We start from the raw sequence: 14,669 nt of genomic DNA, 5'->3' as shown, positions 1-14,669 counted from the left end.
TTTCAGAAACAACCCCCCCTAAAGCTGTGCCCTTTCTAGAACACAAAAGCTGCATCCTGGGACCAATGATTATCTTCTCCTTGCGGTCTGCCATGAGATGCATGGAGGGCCACAGTCTGAGTAATATAATTTGCAAGGAAGACCTTTCCTGAATAGGCAAGCTCCCAACTAAGTGACCCCTGTCTCGGCCATCACAGTTCACCCCATGATATAACTTAGCCAAAGACCAGGCATTTGTAAATAAGTCTTAGGGCCTATTTTAGATGCTGGCGGATTGGATACTCCATCACCCCTGTGACGGATATCCCGTCCGCCATATTACAAGTGCCATAGGATATAATGCAATGGACGGGATATTGTCACATTTGTGGCAGAGTATCCCATCTGCCAAGATCTAAATCATGCCCTTAGTCATACTCTAATGGGGACAATCCAACCCACACTGCAGGCAAGGCCTCCTCCTGATGGGAACAAAGACTCATTTTGGCCTACATAAGCCTCATCAGTGAGTTATAGTTTGAGTCATATTATACTGTGAGTATGGGACCCACGTCTGGGTGTACTCGTCACACTTGAAGCCAAACCCTGACCTTGCAGTTGCTTGTAACTTGTGGCATGCACACATGTTGAGACACTACAGTGCGCTGAGTTCCTTCCATTGAGATTGCTTACCAAGTGCAAAATATCTTCTACTGCAGGAGCCACAGCACAATTGTTTTATGGAACTACATGGATGAATGTCTAAAAGGCCTTGGGTGTTGCAACTGGATATGCAAGCAAGGTTTTAGATATAGTCCCAAAAAGGACCTCGCTATATTTTATACTAATAAATATGTCCTATATAGTACTTAAAACCACAGGTTTGACATTTCTAGGTACTGTAAATAATAGGTGCTACTATTACTCAATTTACTGGTGCTCAATTTATCAACCTTAAAAGAATAAAAGGCTAACCTAGACCGACTGGATTTTTAATTTGTCACCTGCATACCCTGCATGTCACACACACAATTATCAGCAATGAAGCCTTAACATACTGAAGTATGTTGTCTACTCAATACTGTCCTTTGAAGTAGAAGAAATTGGCTGTATAATTGCCATTTTGTTTACCTAATTAATCATGGAGGTGTTCAGGCTACTTGGGGTAACAGTGAGCCAAAAAATTTAATCGTGGTCAACCTGCAGTTTAAACACAAAATGGCATATTTAAGAAGGCCCTAGTGCCACCTTGCGCCACATTTGCGTCATTTTTTAGTGCAAATGTAGAGTTAAGATGGCATTTCTCCCACACCATATTTACAAAGTGGTTTAATGCTTGCATTGCGCCACTTTGTAAACCTTTACGCCAGATTACGCCTGCACCAGGCATAATGTATGCAAGGGGGGCATTCTGACGCTAGGAGGCCAGACAAAATGGAGCAGTGAAATTTAACAGATTTCACTGCGCCATTTTTTCTGTCATTTTTAACGCCTACTCAGAGCGGGCATTAAAATGACGCACCCAGTAAAATCTATGGGCCTACGTGCACTTTGCTACATTAGCGTCAACATTTTTGACACTAGTGTGGCAAGGTGCCACAATAGCATCGAAAGCTTTGACGCTATTGTTCTAATGATCACCATGGTGCACTGTATTTTAAATACAGCGCAACCATGGTGTCAGTAGGTGCCGGTAGGGGGACCAGAAAAATTGGCGCATCAGAGCTGATGTGCCACTTTTTCTTAAATATGGGCCCATATCTTTTCATGCTTTCTGATCATAGGCTCCCATAACAAGCAAGTAATGAAATCTGCGAGTTGCCAACTCCCCCTTAGGTGCAAAATCAAAAATCTACTCAAGTGCTTATTTTGAGCAGGTGGTTGCAGGTGGGGCCCATCAGCATTCATTTTTGGGGACTGGTGCTTATCATTTCTGAACAAAGCTTGATCCAGACAGAAGAGAAAAGCAAGAGAAAAACAGAGAAATAGAAAAAAAGAAATAATGGAGAACAAAAATACAATGAACAAAGGAAAAAACAAAACATTTAGGACCTGATGTAAGACGGCTTTTTGCGGTTGCAAACAACGAAAATCAGCGTCTGCAAGCACAAAATGGGCAGGCACAATGTACCATCCCTATTTTGCGAGTCAGTATGCAATTACTGCCTCGCAAAATAGGGATTGCGAGTTACAATTAGGAAGGGGCGATCCAAGGGCGTCCCTTCCTAATTGCGACTCGCAGTGGTATATATGATTGTTTTGAGACCGTGAATCCGGACGCGAAACAATCACAGTTAACACCAATTTCAAATTGGTGTTAACCCATTTGCAAACGGGAAGGGGTCCCCATGGGACCTCTTTCCCTTTGTGAATGGTATCGAAAATATTTTTTCAGAGAGGGTAGTGGTCCCACGGACCACTGCCTACTCTGAAAAAATTGATGAAAACTTTTCATTTTTCTTTTTGAAATGCATCTAATTTTCCCTTAAGGAAAACGGGCTGCATCTAAAAAAAAAAAAAAAAACTTGTTTGAAAAGTAGTCCCAGACATAGTGGTCTGCTGTCCCCAGCAGGCCACCATCCCTTTGAGTGCGGACATTCCCAGTGGAGTCACAAATTGTGACCTACCTCAAGAATATTGATGATTGGGAATTGCAAACAGTGTGCCTAACACTGTTGTACATTTTGTTTTGTGACTCGCAATTTACGATTCCCAAACGGATCGCAAATTGCGAATTGCAAAACAAAAGGTCGTACACCTGGCCGAATAGTCGTAATCCTCAACAAAATGAAAACATATCACAATTTAGTCACAGTTCCTATTTTGTAATTAGCTTGCAGCTCTTTTTATGAAAACCCAGTTATTCTTGTCAAAACATGCAAACGTGGGATTTATGACATCCCCTGTTATGTGAAGAGAACTGCATGTCCTAGTGTGTGAAAGTCATGCATAAACCTATTAGATACTTAACAAAAGTTGCTGTTTCAAATTGCTAAATACGTAGCCCCTCATTTGGGAATCTGATCAGTACTAGCTATGTCACAAATATTCAGCGTGTAAGTCCCAAAGCCCAAGTTGTGGGAGAGAAACAGAACATACTTCCTTGGGTGTACAAAATCATGCAAATGCCTTATGTGAGATATGATGTTAAGTGCAAATGGTGAAAGAGATAATCACAGTACGTACCGAAAGTACTGTATATACCTTCTACTATTAGTAACGCATCTGTGAATATAATGTAAGGTTTTGGGTGTCATTAAGCAGAAGACAATGCTACAGTGCTTAATTTGTAAATAAAAAAGTGCTGGTGCCCAAAGCCTGCCTCTTAAACACGTGGCTGCTGCAATTAAATGTGTTAGCATGGAATACTGAGGCAGCATAATCCTGAATCCATCTTGGGCCTCTTTAATCCATTTACAGCCACCCCCTGCCCATTCGGCTCACTCTTGCAGCTTTCTGCTGTCTAGCTTTGTGAACCTTTTTCGTTTTTCGCTTCCTCTGTCTTTGTTATGTGTGTCTTTTGCTCGCAGTAAATGCTTGAGGCAAAAAAAAAAGTGCTGCCCCCCAAAAATAAGTGCCGGTGCCGCACACCGGAAACCACCAGCTCAAATTAAGCACTGCAACGCGATCTGGGAGAGCAAGAGCATAACTAAAGAGGTCTTTCCAAGTAAAAAGCAAGTGCTATTAATCTGAAACGAGATTGCAAAACGTGATCGCATTGGGAGCATTAACGTAATGCTATGCCCAGACCTCAGCATAGCATTGTCTTCTATTTAATTGACTCCCAAAACCTTAAGTTATCTCCACAGATTATTTATTATTACCAGAAGGGATATACAATACACATTGGGGGTCATTCTGACCCTGGCGGCCGGTGACCGCCAGGGTCACCGACCACGGGAGCACCGCCAACAGGCTGGCGGTGCTCCCAAGGGCATTCTGACCGCGGCGGTTCAGCCGCGGTCAGAAAGGGTAAACCGGCGGTCTCCCGCCGGTTTACCGCTGCCCCATTGAATCCTCCATGGCGGCGGAGCGCGCTCCGCCGCCATGGGGATTCAGACACCCCCTACCGCCATCCTGTTCATGGCGGGAAACCTGCCATGAACAGGATGGCGGTAGGGGGTGCCGCGGGGCCCCTGGGGGCCCCTGCAGTGCCCATGCCAATGGCATGGGCACTGCAGGGGCCCCCGTAAGAGGGCCCCACAAAGTATTTCAGTGTCTGCTTTGCAGACACTGAAATACGCGACGGGTGCAACTGCACCCGTCGCACCCCTGCAACTACACCGGCTCAATTCTGAGCCGGCGTCCTCGTTGCAGGGGCATTTCCGCTGGGCCGGCGGGCGCTCTTTTGGAGAGCGCCCAGCGGAAATGTTTGAATGGCCGCCGCGGTCTTTTGACCACGGTGCGGCCATTTGTCGGCGATACCTTGGCGGACGGCCTCCGCCGTCCGCCAAGGTCTGAATGACCCCCATTGTTCGAAACTGTCCATCGTAATCTTCAATTTCAGTGTTGTTCCATGTAGGATCAGGGGCTTGGTCCACAGTTGGTTGAGACAGTACTCAGAATATTCTGCCATTAAAAAGCCCCTGCTCTTTACCCCTTACAATATAACTATAGTTATCTCGAGTAACTATAACCCATGCCCTAAAATAACTATAACTCACGCCCCTGGCATGTACAGTGTTGTCATCAGGGATGCATTTCAGATTTTGCACGATCAATTGTGTCATTGAACATGTTTTAGTGACGTAACATGTGGTGTAATGAGCATTACATAGCAAGAGGCATAGTTACTTTACCTATATAGTAAACACACAAATATACATATTATTTATACATATTTAAATAACAAAAGAAAAAAGTATACCACAAAAATGCGTGGTAAGGAACCACAATGCAATTCAATGCATTGTAAAGATCAACATGTTGTGTTACACGTGTGGTAAAGACATGCATGGTAACGTTGTACGTCCCGTGGCAGAACTACCTTAATATACAACAGCTTTCCTTTAGTCGGACACATAAGTATCTACAAGTGTCTCAAAGTTTGACTCACACAGGTTCATACAGAAGTCCATTCGCTCCAGCTAGAAGCGAGAATCAGTTTATACTGGCATAGCCAAACCGTAGAAGTCTACATAGTCACAACCCTCCCTTCAAGAATGTGTGAAACACTGCTACAGTGAAAGCTCCCAAATTCCCGGGCAGAGTAAACATCAAAGCAGTCTTTCCTAGCATTGAAATAGCAATCTGGAGTACTCTGCTCACTGAATTCTGCTTGCATCCTAGCCTTTTGCTGTTTACAAAAAACTAAAAACAGTCCTCAGTGACAAAACTAATCATCTTGATAATGATTGGACATGATTTTGGGCCAGATGTACTAAGAGTCCTGACACAAAAAAGTATTTGCAAATTGCACATCAATTATTTTTTTACCAGTTGTTAATTTTGGGATGCAGCGTATTTTCTAATAGGCCACACTGCAAAATCTTCAGGCATAATTGTTTGCAGAATTACCTATAAAGTAAATATTATTTGTGCAGCTCGCTATTTATTCGCCAGTGTGACTGGCAACAAAGAAAGGGCTGATAATCTTAAAGCAACAGCAGAGCACCATCTCAGTGAGTAGATTCCCAAATAGGAACCTTTGTTTAAAGCAGCCAGTTACTTAAAGGGAATAGGAAGAAAATGTATGAAACCCTACCAGTCATACCTGAAGTCAGAGGTTATGGAGCTGAAGCTCAACTTGGCTGCTTTCAAACTAACGATGTCCCAGAAAGTCACAAGCTTTTTGGCAGAGTCCAAGGTAGAAATGAGAATGTGACCAGTTACTTAGCCCCGTAGGAGGATTTGCTAATACATGTGAGTTTAGGATGCTTTACGATTTTCTGGTGAGAGCCCAATTGTTTGTTGTACTAACAATCAACGAATACAAGAGAAAGTATGGGCCCACAATCCAGGCCTAAAAAAAGCCATTGACATTGCCATGGGAATAGAGCACACAGATGCAAGAAATGAAAACTCCAGTTGAACAAATATCTCTGGAAAAGAAACAAGAAGACACCAGAAAAGCTAAAATGAGTTTGGGGCCCAGGAATAGACAACCTTATGATAATGCTTAAACTGTTGTGGCAATGATGGATATTTAGCCAACAACCCGAATTCACCCCAGAGGAGTAATTTGAGGGCAATATGGCAAAAGATGATATTGTGTTAGGGTAGGCAAGAAACCTAACAACAGGCACCTCAATGCAGGGGAAAGTCTAGAAACGATCTAAAACCATAGTTCCCACAATTAATGACAGTACCAATGCACAGTTACCATCTTGTGAAATTCTGTTGGATGGCTAAAATGTACAGGTTTATGCAGGTTGATGTTGGCTATGTACTTTGATTGGAAGTAAATATTTCTTGAAAATGTGTAATAAGAAAGTTATATTTTAGAGAAAGCTGTCATCAATCTTGGGGCCTACAAGAGGGATCCCATTACCCAAGAAGGTAAACAGGTAACAGGTAGAACTATAGTGGGCAAGGTTTACACAGAAAAAAAAGGTTCTAACCCGTGAAGGCGGAGGCACTAAAAGGAACTGAGTATCACTGCAATCCTCATGAGGCTAAGCCTCAGTAGAAATATCAATGCCACGTGCTCACGGGCCACAGCACTCTCGCCCACCAACCTTCTATCTCCCCCCACAGTCATTAGTTAATGAGAATCAGAATCCTCTCTGGAAGTAGTTGTTCCTAAGTCAAAGAACACACACTCTAAAGTCTATCCCCCATCAACCAGTGAAGAAGGTCCTGGTGAATTTCTGAAAACAGACACTCTGCTGGGATTCCACAATGAACTCCTTTGCACTCTCATAGCACCATTCATCAATTTAATAAACACTATGGGCTCCAACGACTTGGATCCACACCTCATGTGTATTGCCTGCATTTTCAGCCTAATGAACTGTCATACACGATCTTATTCTGAGATAACCTCTCTCGCCTCCACATCATTTTCCGTTTCAGCTTTTGTTTGTACTCATCCATCCTCTATCACACTTCCTGGTAAATAGCATCCTTCCCCTTTCTGCCTTCTTAGAATTGTGGAATTTCCCCTTTCACCATCCATGGAACAAGACGCAACCCCGGCTTTAATCCACTAAGCAATTGAAATTGGGAATACAGCGTGACATTGTCGCATGTACTTCTGTAAGAAAGCAGAGTAGCTGACTTGTCATTCCTCCTATCAATGCCACTAGTAACTGCCAGCAGCACGAATCATTAATGATCTGATTAACATGCTTCACTTGACCATATGCTTCGGTGATACACTATAATCCTTTTGAGAACCACCTGCATTCCTTCAAATATACACTGAAAACTTTGAGCTAGTAAAATGGGGCCATTGTTGGAAACAAAAATACATAGGCAACCCTTCTCTGCAAAGCACATCTTCAAGTAAACTTATCACTACATTCTTCATCACATTCTAAATGACCTTGAGCTCCATCCACTTGGAGTAATAATCCATGAAAACTGAAGAACGCGTCCCTCTCCTGGTTGGTATGTGAAAGGGACCTACAATGCAATGCCAAACTTCCTCCAGGATCCCTCAGGTAGTGATTCTGGGACCTGGTTAATGACACAGGCTAGGCAACCTTGTCACATCTGTCACAATACAAACAATGTCTTATTACTTTATCCACCATCACATCTAAACCTGGTCACCAAATAGATTCACAGACAAGCCTCTTAGAGGCAGAGATTCCCATTATCCTTCATTGCTGTGGGCAATTACCCTCCCTCTGAATGCATATCGTGGAATTGCCTTGTTGCCCAGCGCAAGAATACCTCCTTCCCAGGCTGCCTCTGCTTGGGCTTTGGTATAGGATTTGGTTTCCACATGTAGCTTCTGTTCATCAGCTATCCATCCTCAAGATACTTCCTGATCTCCTTCAGAACAGAATCGCCCCATGAAGCTTCAAGCCGTTCCTCTTAAGTACTAATTCTAGTTGGATCAAACTCATTCACTATAGCAATGTCTACCACACAGAAAACAACGTCCCCTCATGAACTTCCTCACACCTGCTTAGGTCTGTAAAAGAAAGGCAAGACATGCAGTCAGCATGTCGATTCCTCTTTCCTAACAAGAGCTCGATTACAAGTTGGTAGTTTTACAGTCTAGCTAGCCTTCACCCTGGCTAACCGTGCTGTTTTTGCTGTAACCCCGCCTTGGAGTTTGTGATCTACTCTTGTAACAAATTTTGCCCTCCACAGAAACAGGTAGAATCACTCAGTCACAGAAGTGCAACCCAGAAGTTCTCTTTCTATTACTGAGCAGATTTTTCTGACTCTTCTAAAATCCTGGATCCACAAACTACAGTCCAACCTCCATAGTCACGGAGCTCCTGTAACACATCCCCAAGCCACATCCACTTGCATTGAAAGCAACAACCCACTGCTTCTCAATGATACAAGGTTTCAAGAAAGGAGTAGGAACAATGTCACACTTCAGCAAATCAAAGGATTCTCTTTAGTTCTCACCTCAGATGAATTTTCACATTGTTTAAGTAGCATTCTTTATAGTTCACTTTGTCATAGTAATTGTTCACAGATTTTGTGTAGAACTAACTATGCCATCAATTGTTCTGTGAATATGGGTTTCCGAGCCTCCAAAATTGCTCAAAAGTGACTATCTTTAGGCTGAATTGCATCCTTTGAGATAGTGTGTCCTACGTATTCTACATCATTCACTCTGAAATGACACCTCTTGAATTTCAAAGGCAACCCCTTGTCCACCACGGCTGGCAACGCTCTTTCCAACATCAAATTGTGTTGTCTTATGTTCTCGACAAAAATAAGTATATTGTCCTTGAAGGCTGTGACGCCATCAATCCCATCCAGGGTCTCCTCCACAGAGGTGGAGCTCACGTGTCAGAAGGGTAATCATTTTTTTTAACAATCCTTCTGGGGTCATGAATCCATCAGACAGGTGCCTGTGCCCTTCCTCTAGTACCACAGGATCATACATTCAAGCCTGCTGTGGAGTAAAAAATAAGTCTGCCCGTCATAAGGTGGAAATCTTCTCAAATATATTGTCTAAAGAATGACATTCAACCTAAAACACATCACTGCGGCTATGGAGATCAGCACTTACACACAAATCCCCAGAACCTTTAAGTGGAATCACTATAGGTGATAACCATGGAGATGATTATATTGGTTCAGTATCACCCGTGTCACATAGGTATTTTATAACTTTCTTCAACGTACTTCTGTAGGACAGTAGAACATTTCTAACTTGCTGTCTAACAAATGCAGCTCCCTTTGTTAGCCTGATGTCGTGTTCAAAGTCGTTGAACCATCCCAACTTATGAATAAAAACGTCTCTGAGTTTCTCCTGCAACATTTGTATGTAAATATCCCACTTGTTCAGAAGACTGCAATCTTTGCGTGCCATCGCCTCACTTTTTTCACTAACCAAATCAATCACATAAGCTGGGGATCTGCCCGGAGATCAAGTTGTACCCTGTCTCTTCTTGGTGTGGCCATCCTAGAATAGCATCATGTTTTTCTGCAACACATACCTTACCATGAGTCCTACAACCTTTTCATATTGCACTAAAGATATCTCAGAATATTAACCCTAGGCCCAGTGTAATTATCAGGGTGGGTGTCTGTAGGTACCAACTTCCTTGCCTTTCACAATTCCTGAACCACTTTCATAATTAAGATGGTGAACCAGTCACATAGTCTACCATAACTCATATCTGTTGCCATCCAGCAAGAAGGTACATTTGACCAAAATGTTGCACTTCTTTTCCAGTCTTGCACTTAAGACGACATTCAGGTCTAAACCTGTAATGTCCTCACAAACCTCCTCAGAAACCATACTAATATACCTGCCTCTGCATACTCTTCCAAGGTGGTCTTTCTGCCTACATATGTTGCACTATTTGCCAATGGCGGCCAATTATTTGAATTACCAAAATGGTTGCTACTCCTACACCTGTAACATGAAAAAGACCCTTTTTGGAGAAATTGGGTTAACGTTTTTCCTACCCTTTTCTAAATTGTCCCTTTTTCTGATTGCATTGTCTTCAGCCCCTGACCGGTGTTGACTTCTGATCTCTTAAACTAATTTCTCCAAGAGCTCTAAGCTCTTGGCCAAATCACCTGCATACCTGAGCATAGGTTGGGGAAAGCCTACAACCAAGCTTCCATTTCTGTATTTCAGTATTTAGGCGCAAACGTACAAAATTCTATTATATTTTGTATGTTTTTCTCCGCTTTTGCGTCCATGATGCAAATGCCGTGCAAAAAAAAGTATAAATATGAGCCTTAGTCTCTCAAAACATGATCATAATAAATTTTCTCACTCTCAGGCCCATATTTATACTTTTTTTGTGCCACATTTGCACCACTTTTTGACGCAAAAGCGGCAAAAACTTACAGAATACAATTACATTTTGTAAGTTTGTGCCACTTTTGCGCCAAAAAATGACGCAAATGTGGCACAAAAAAAGTATAAATATGGGCCTCAGTCCGCAGTCAAATATCTGAAAGCTGCATTTCCTTTGTGGCTCTCCGCTGCACCCTGCTTCCTAGAATGAAATATAAACCATTCCATTACACTATTAATGTTGCACCCCTGTTTGGTCTCCAACTGTTTAATGCTATAACCAAATGTATTTAAATCAGCCGCATTTACCACAGCAGGGCGCAGTTTAAATTGTTTCAACCCTTCTCCGATCAAACAATTTTTCCAAATGGACAATTTTCTTTGATGCGAGCACGCTTCACCTTCCAATGCTTTTGCATTCCTTTCAAAGGATGGTTCCCCAGGGATATGAAATAAGAATTGTAGTTTGAGGATGCAGGACATGTTGCAACACTACCACTAATTACACCAGATGATTCTAGAAGTAGTCAGTTATGAGAAGAGCTGACGAGGAAAAACTTTTAGTAAAACAACAAGGTATTCAATGTTGTCTTCTGTTCTGAGACGAAAAAGGGAAAAATAATAATTAACAAATGAAAGGTAGTCACAGTTGTCAAGGGTAGCAATGGTATAATATCAGACTTGAAATAATACTGACACAGTCAGAAGAACATCATGTAATTTTCAAATGATACCAGCATTTATTTAACTCTGTCAGCCAGAAAGCATGGAACCTGTTTCTTCTGTATCGTCCCTGCTGTCAACCCTGGAAAGGGTGCCTCCATCAACCAGCAGGGCGGCAGTGCTCAGGAGCGATGCGCTTCTATTGCCGTTCCTCAGGATATCCCCGCACAGCTGGAAAGCACAAGGGGTGGAGATGCCAGGCTATCCCCTTTGCAGTCCACAGGGCCGGTCCTAGGATTTTTGGGGCCCCGGGCAAAATAGGAACATGAGGGCCCTATATCCCAGAAAATGACATCACAGGAAGTGACATCAACTGACACTTGAGCCCATATTTTTACTTTTTAGCGCTGTTTTTGCGCCACTTTTTGACGCAAAATCGGCGCAAACTTACAAAATAAAATTGGGGCATATTTATACTCCGTTTGCGCCGGAATTGCGTCGTTTTTTTTTACGCAATTCCGACGCAAAACTAACTCCATATTTATACTTTGGCGTTAGACGCGTCTAGCGCAAAAGTCCATGGAGTTAGCGTCATTTTTTAGCGTGGGCACCTACTTTGCGTTAATTATATGCAAGGTAGGCGTTCCTGTCTAAAAAATCGACTCCGAGGCATGTGCGTCGGATTTATACTCCCGGGCAAAATTCACGCCCGGGAGTGGGCGGGTCAAAAAAAATGACGTACGCCCGCTTTTGCGCCGTTTTTTAGCACCTGCAAAAGGCAGGCGTTAAGGGACCTGTGGGCTCTGAAGGAGCCCAGAGGTGCCCTCCCATGCCCCCAGGGACACCCCCTGTCACCCTTGCCCACCCCAGGAGGACACCCAAGGCTGGAGGGACCCATCCCAGGGACATTAAGGTAAGTTCAGGTAAGTGTTTTTTTTTTGTTTTTTTTGTGGCATGGGGGGCCTGATTTGTGCCCCCCTACATGCCATTATGCCCAATGACCATGCCCAGGGGACAGAAGTCCCCTGGGCATGGCCATTGGGCAAGGGGGCATGACTCCTGTCTTTGCTAAGACAGGAGTCATTTCTATGGGGGTTGGGAGTGAAAACAAATGGCGCAAATCGGGTTGAGGCGAAAAAATTGCCTCAACCTGACTTGCCCCATTTCTTGACGCCCAAGCCCCATATCCCCCTACGCCGGCGCTGCCTGGTGTACGTCGTTTTTTTTAACGCACACCAGACGGCGCCGGCAGCTAACGCCGGCTAACGTCATTCAATAAATACGGCGCCCGCATGGCGCTTCAGAATGGCGTTAGCCGGCGCTAATTTTTTTGACGCAAAACTGCGTTAGCGCAGTTTTGCGTCAAAAAGTATAAATATGGGCCCATTGTGTTTTGTAAGTTTGCGCCGATTTTGCGTCAAAAAGCGGCGCAAATGCGGCACTAAAAAAGTATAAATATAGGCCTTAATTCTCTGGCATCACTGAAGTAACTTTGCAAGAAGATACTTACCGAGTGGATAACAGTAAAATGCTAAAAATATAAAAATAATCTAATAAAACGAGTACAAATAATGTAAACCTCTATTAAGTAGAAATAGAGTACATTAATCAGACTAAGTGAAAGCCAGGCTTACGTCTCTCCAAAAGTAATATCATTACTGCAATGGTTACTGATTATTTCCAGATTAGTGCATGATTACTACTCCAACACAGATTGTTTCAGAGCCATACAGCAGATCTTCAAATGACACTCCAAACCTCCTTTTATGCCAGTGAAATCGATGGATAAGACATTTTGGTTTTCAGCCGGCACCGGGGATCAGCACGAACAGATACGTGCCAGATTAGATGAGGTGAGTGAACTGCAAATGATGAAGCAAAGAACAGGGAGTACTGATTGCCAGAGATAAAAGGAGGAGACAGCACAGATGTCTTACACAGGTGGGGTGGTTGCTATATTAGAAGGCAAAAGCACCAAGTGCTGGACCACAGCAACCCACTGAACATATAAACACATCAGTTACACTCAAACTGCATTTTAATAGTTCAAAGAACTGAACTAACTATTAGATATAAAGAAGAAATGAGTGAAAATGAACAACAATTTGTCATTAGCAAAAAAAAGACCAAAAGTCATACTAAGCAATTCACTAAGTAGGAAGTACTAAATTAAAGCAACAAGGCAAACGGGACTAAATATAGTAGATTCTGTGCAGTTTACATCTTTAAGTATAGGAAATCCAGCATTGTGCAATATGTATAGGCTGAGGAAGGTGGTGTGTGACTTGCACAATAGAGCTATCTAAATGCAAAAGGTCAAGTTTCAAGCTGCTCAACTCATATTTAATCTAATATTTATTAACCAAATTGCACTTGGAGTTTGCTTAAAAAGATAACAATGCAAGACTCTTGCAGGACTCCTATGATCATCCGCAAGTCACCCCAGCCATGTGCCAAGCTTCCTAACAAACCGGTTTTGGTCCTTCCAACCTCCGATGCAAGATCTGCCTTCTTGAACCTTCTGGACACCTACTCGTAACAGCTCAATGATTGGCAGATCACTCCATGTACTGTGATGTACTATATGGAACGCTCTCCCACTCCTCAGCAGGCCCACCTCTCCTTGTACGCTCACCATTCTTTAACTCACCTCTCACATGAGGCTAATTCTAACTGTGCTGCAACTCCCTGGGTTTTGGCATTCTTTGTTGTGGGAGGAGACAGACCCATACTGTGCCTGTCCAGGCCAGTCCATTGTCATTCGGAACATGACAATGAGCTGGATGGCAGTGTCAAACTTACTCTGTTCATACCAACCCTACGTCTGCAGCAGCCTTCTTAAGTTGAGCATCAGTGGCCAAGCCAGGACAGGGGGCAGTTTATCCACAGAAATGAAAACAATTGCCCCAGCAGCTGGCACCAGCCATAGGCCCATCAGTCAACTTTGGATTTTCTGGCTCCATGCCTGTCTGAGCCTGGCCCCGTTTCCTGGGCCATGATCTATCCTTTACCTCTCAGTTTTCCATCCAACGGCTCAACTTCTCTTGCTGGTCCTACCCCTCTTACATCCACATTTCCCTTCCCTGCCCAACTCTTCACATCTCAACTCTCCATCTACTCTTTTCTCTTTTCTGCTGGTTCTACCCTCCTAAATCCACCTATCAATTTTCCTTTTTCTTTTTAATTTATCTGCTCCTGATGGTTCTGCCCCTGTTGCATACAATCACCCCTTCCTCCTTCTCTCTCTCTCTGCTTACCTTTTCTTAATGGTTCTGCCCCTTTTTGATCTCTACCTCCTTGGCCGATTCTTCATCTCTCCTCTCTCACCAACCCTTTAAACTTCTGTTGCTGGTTCTTCCCATTTTACATCCACCTTCCTCCTTCTTTCTCCCTCCCTCAAACCTCTTGCCATCTTTTAGTGATTCTGCTCTCTTCTATCTACCTCTCACAATTTCTTCTCTGTCCTGTCCACTCTGCTTATTTCTCTAGATGGATCTGCCTCTTTTATATCCACATCTCTTATCCGTTCACTATCCTTAACCCCTCATCGCTCCCAGTCTCGTAACTTCTTTCACTGGTTTTACCCCATTTACATCTACCTCTCCCGTTCCATCCTCTTGAAGCATCTTATCTTTAC

The sequence above is a fragment of the Pleurodeles waltl genome, chromosome 8, assembly GCF_031143425.1.
Source record: "Pleurodeles waltl isolate 20211129_DDA chromosome 8, aPleWal1.hap1.20221129, whole genome shotgun sequence".
Classification (NCBI taxonomy): Eukaryota; Metazoa; Chordata; class Amphibia; order Caudata; family Salamandridae; genus Pleurodeles; species Pleurodeles waltl.
The sequence above is the reverse complement of the archived record's forward strand: the minus strand, read 5'-3'. Positions refer to the sequence as shown.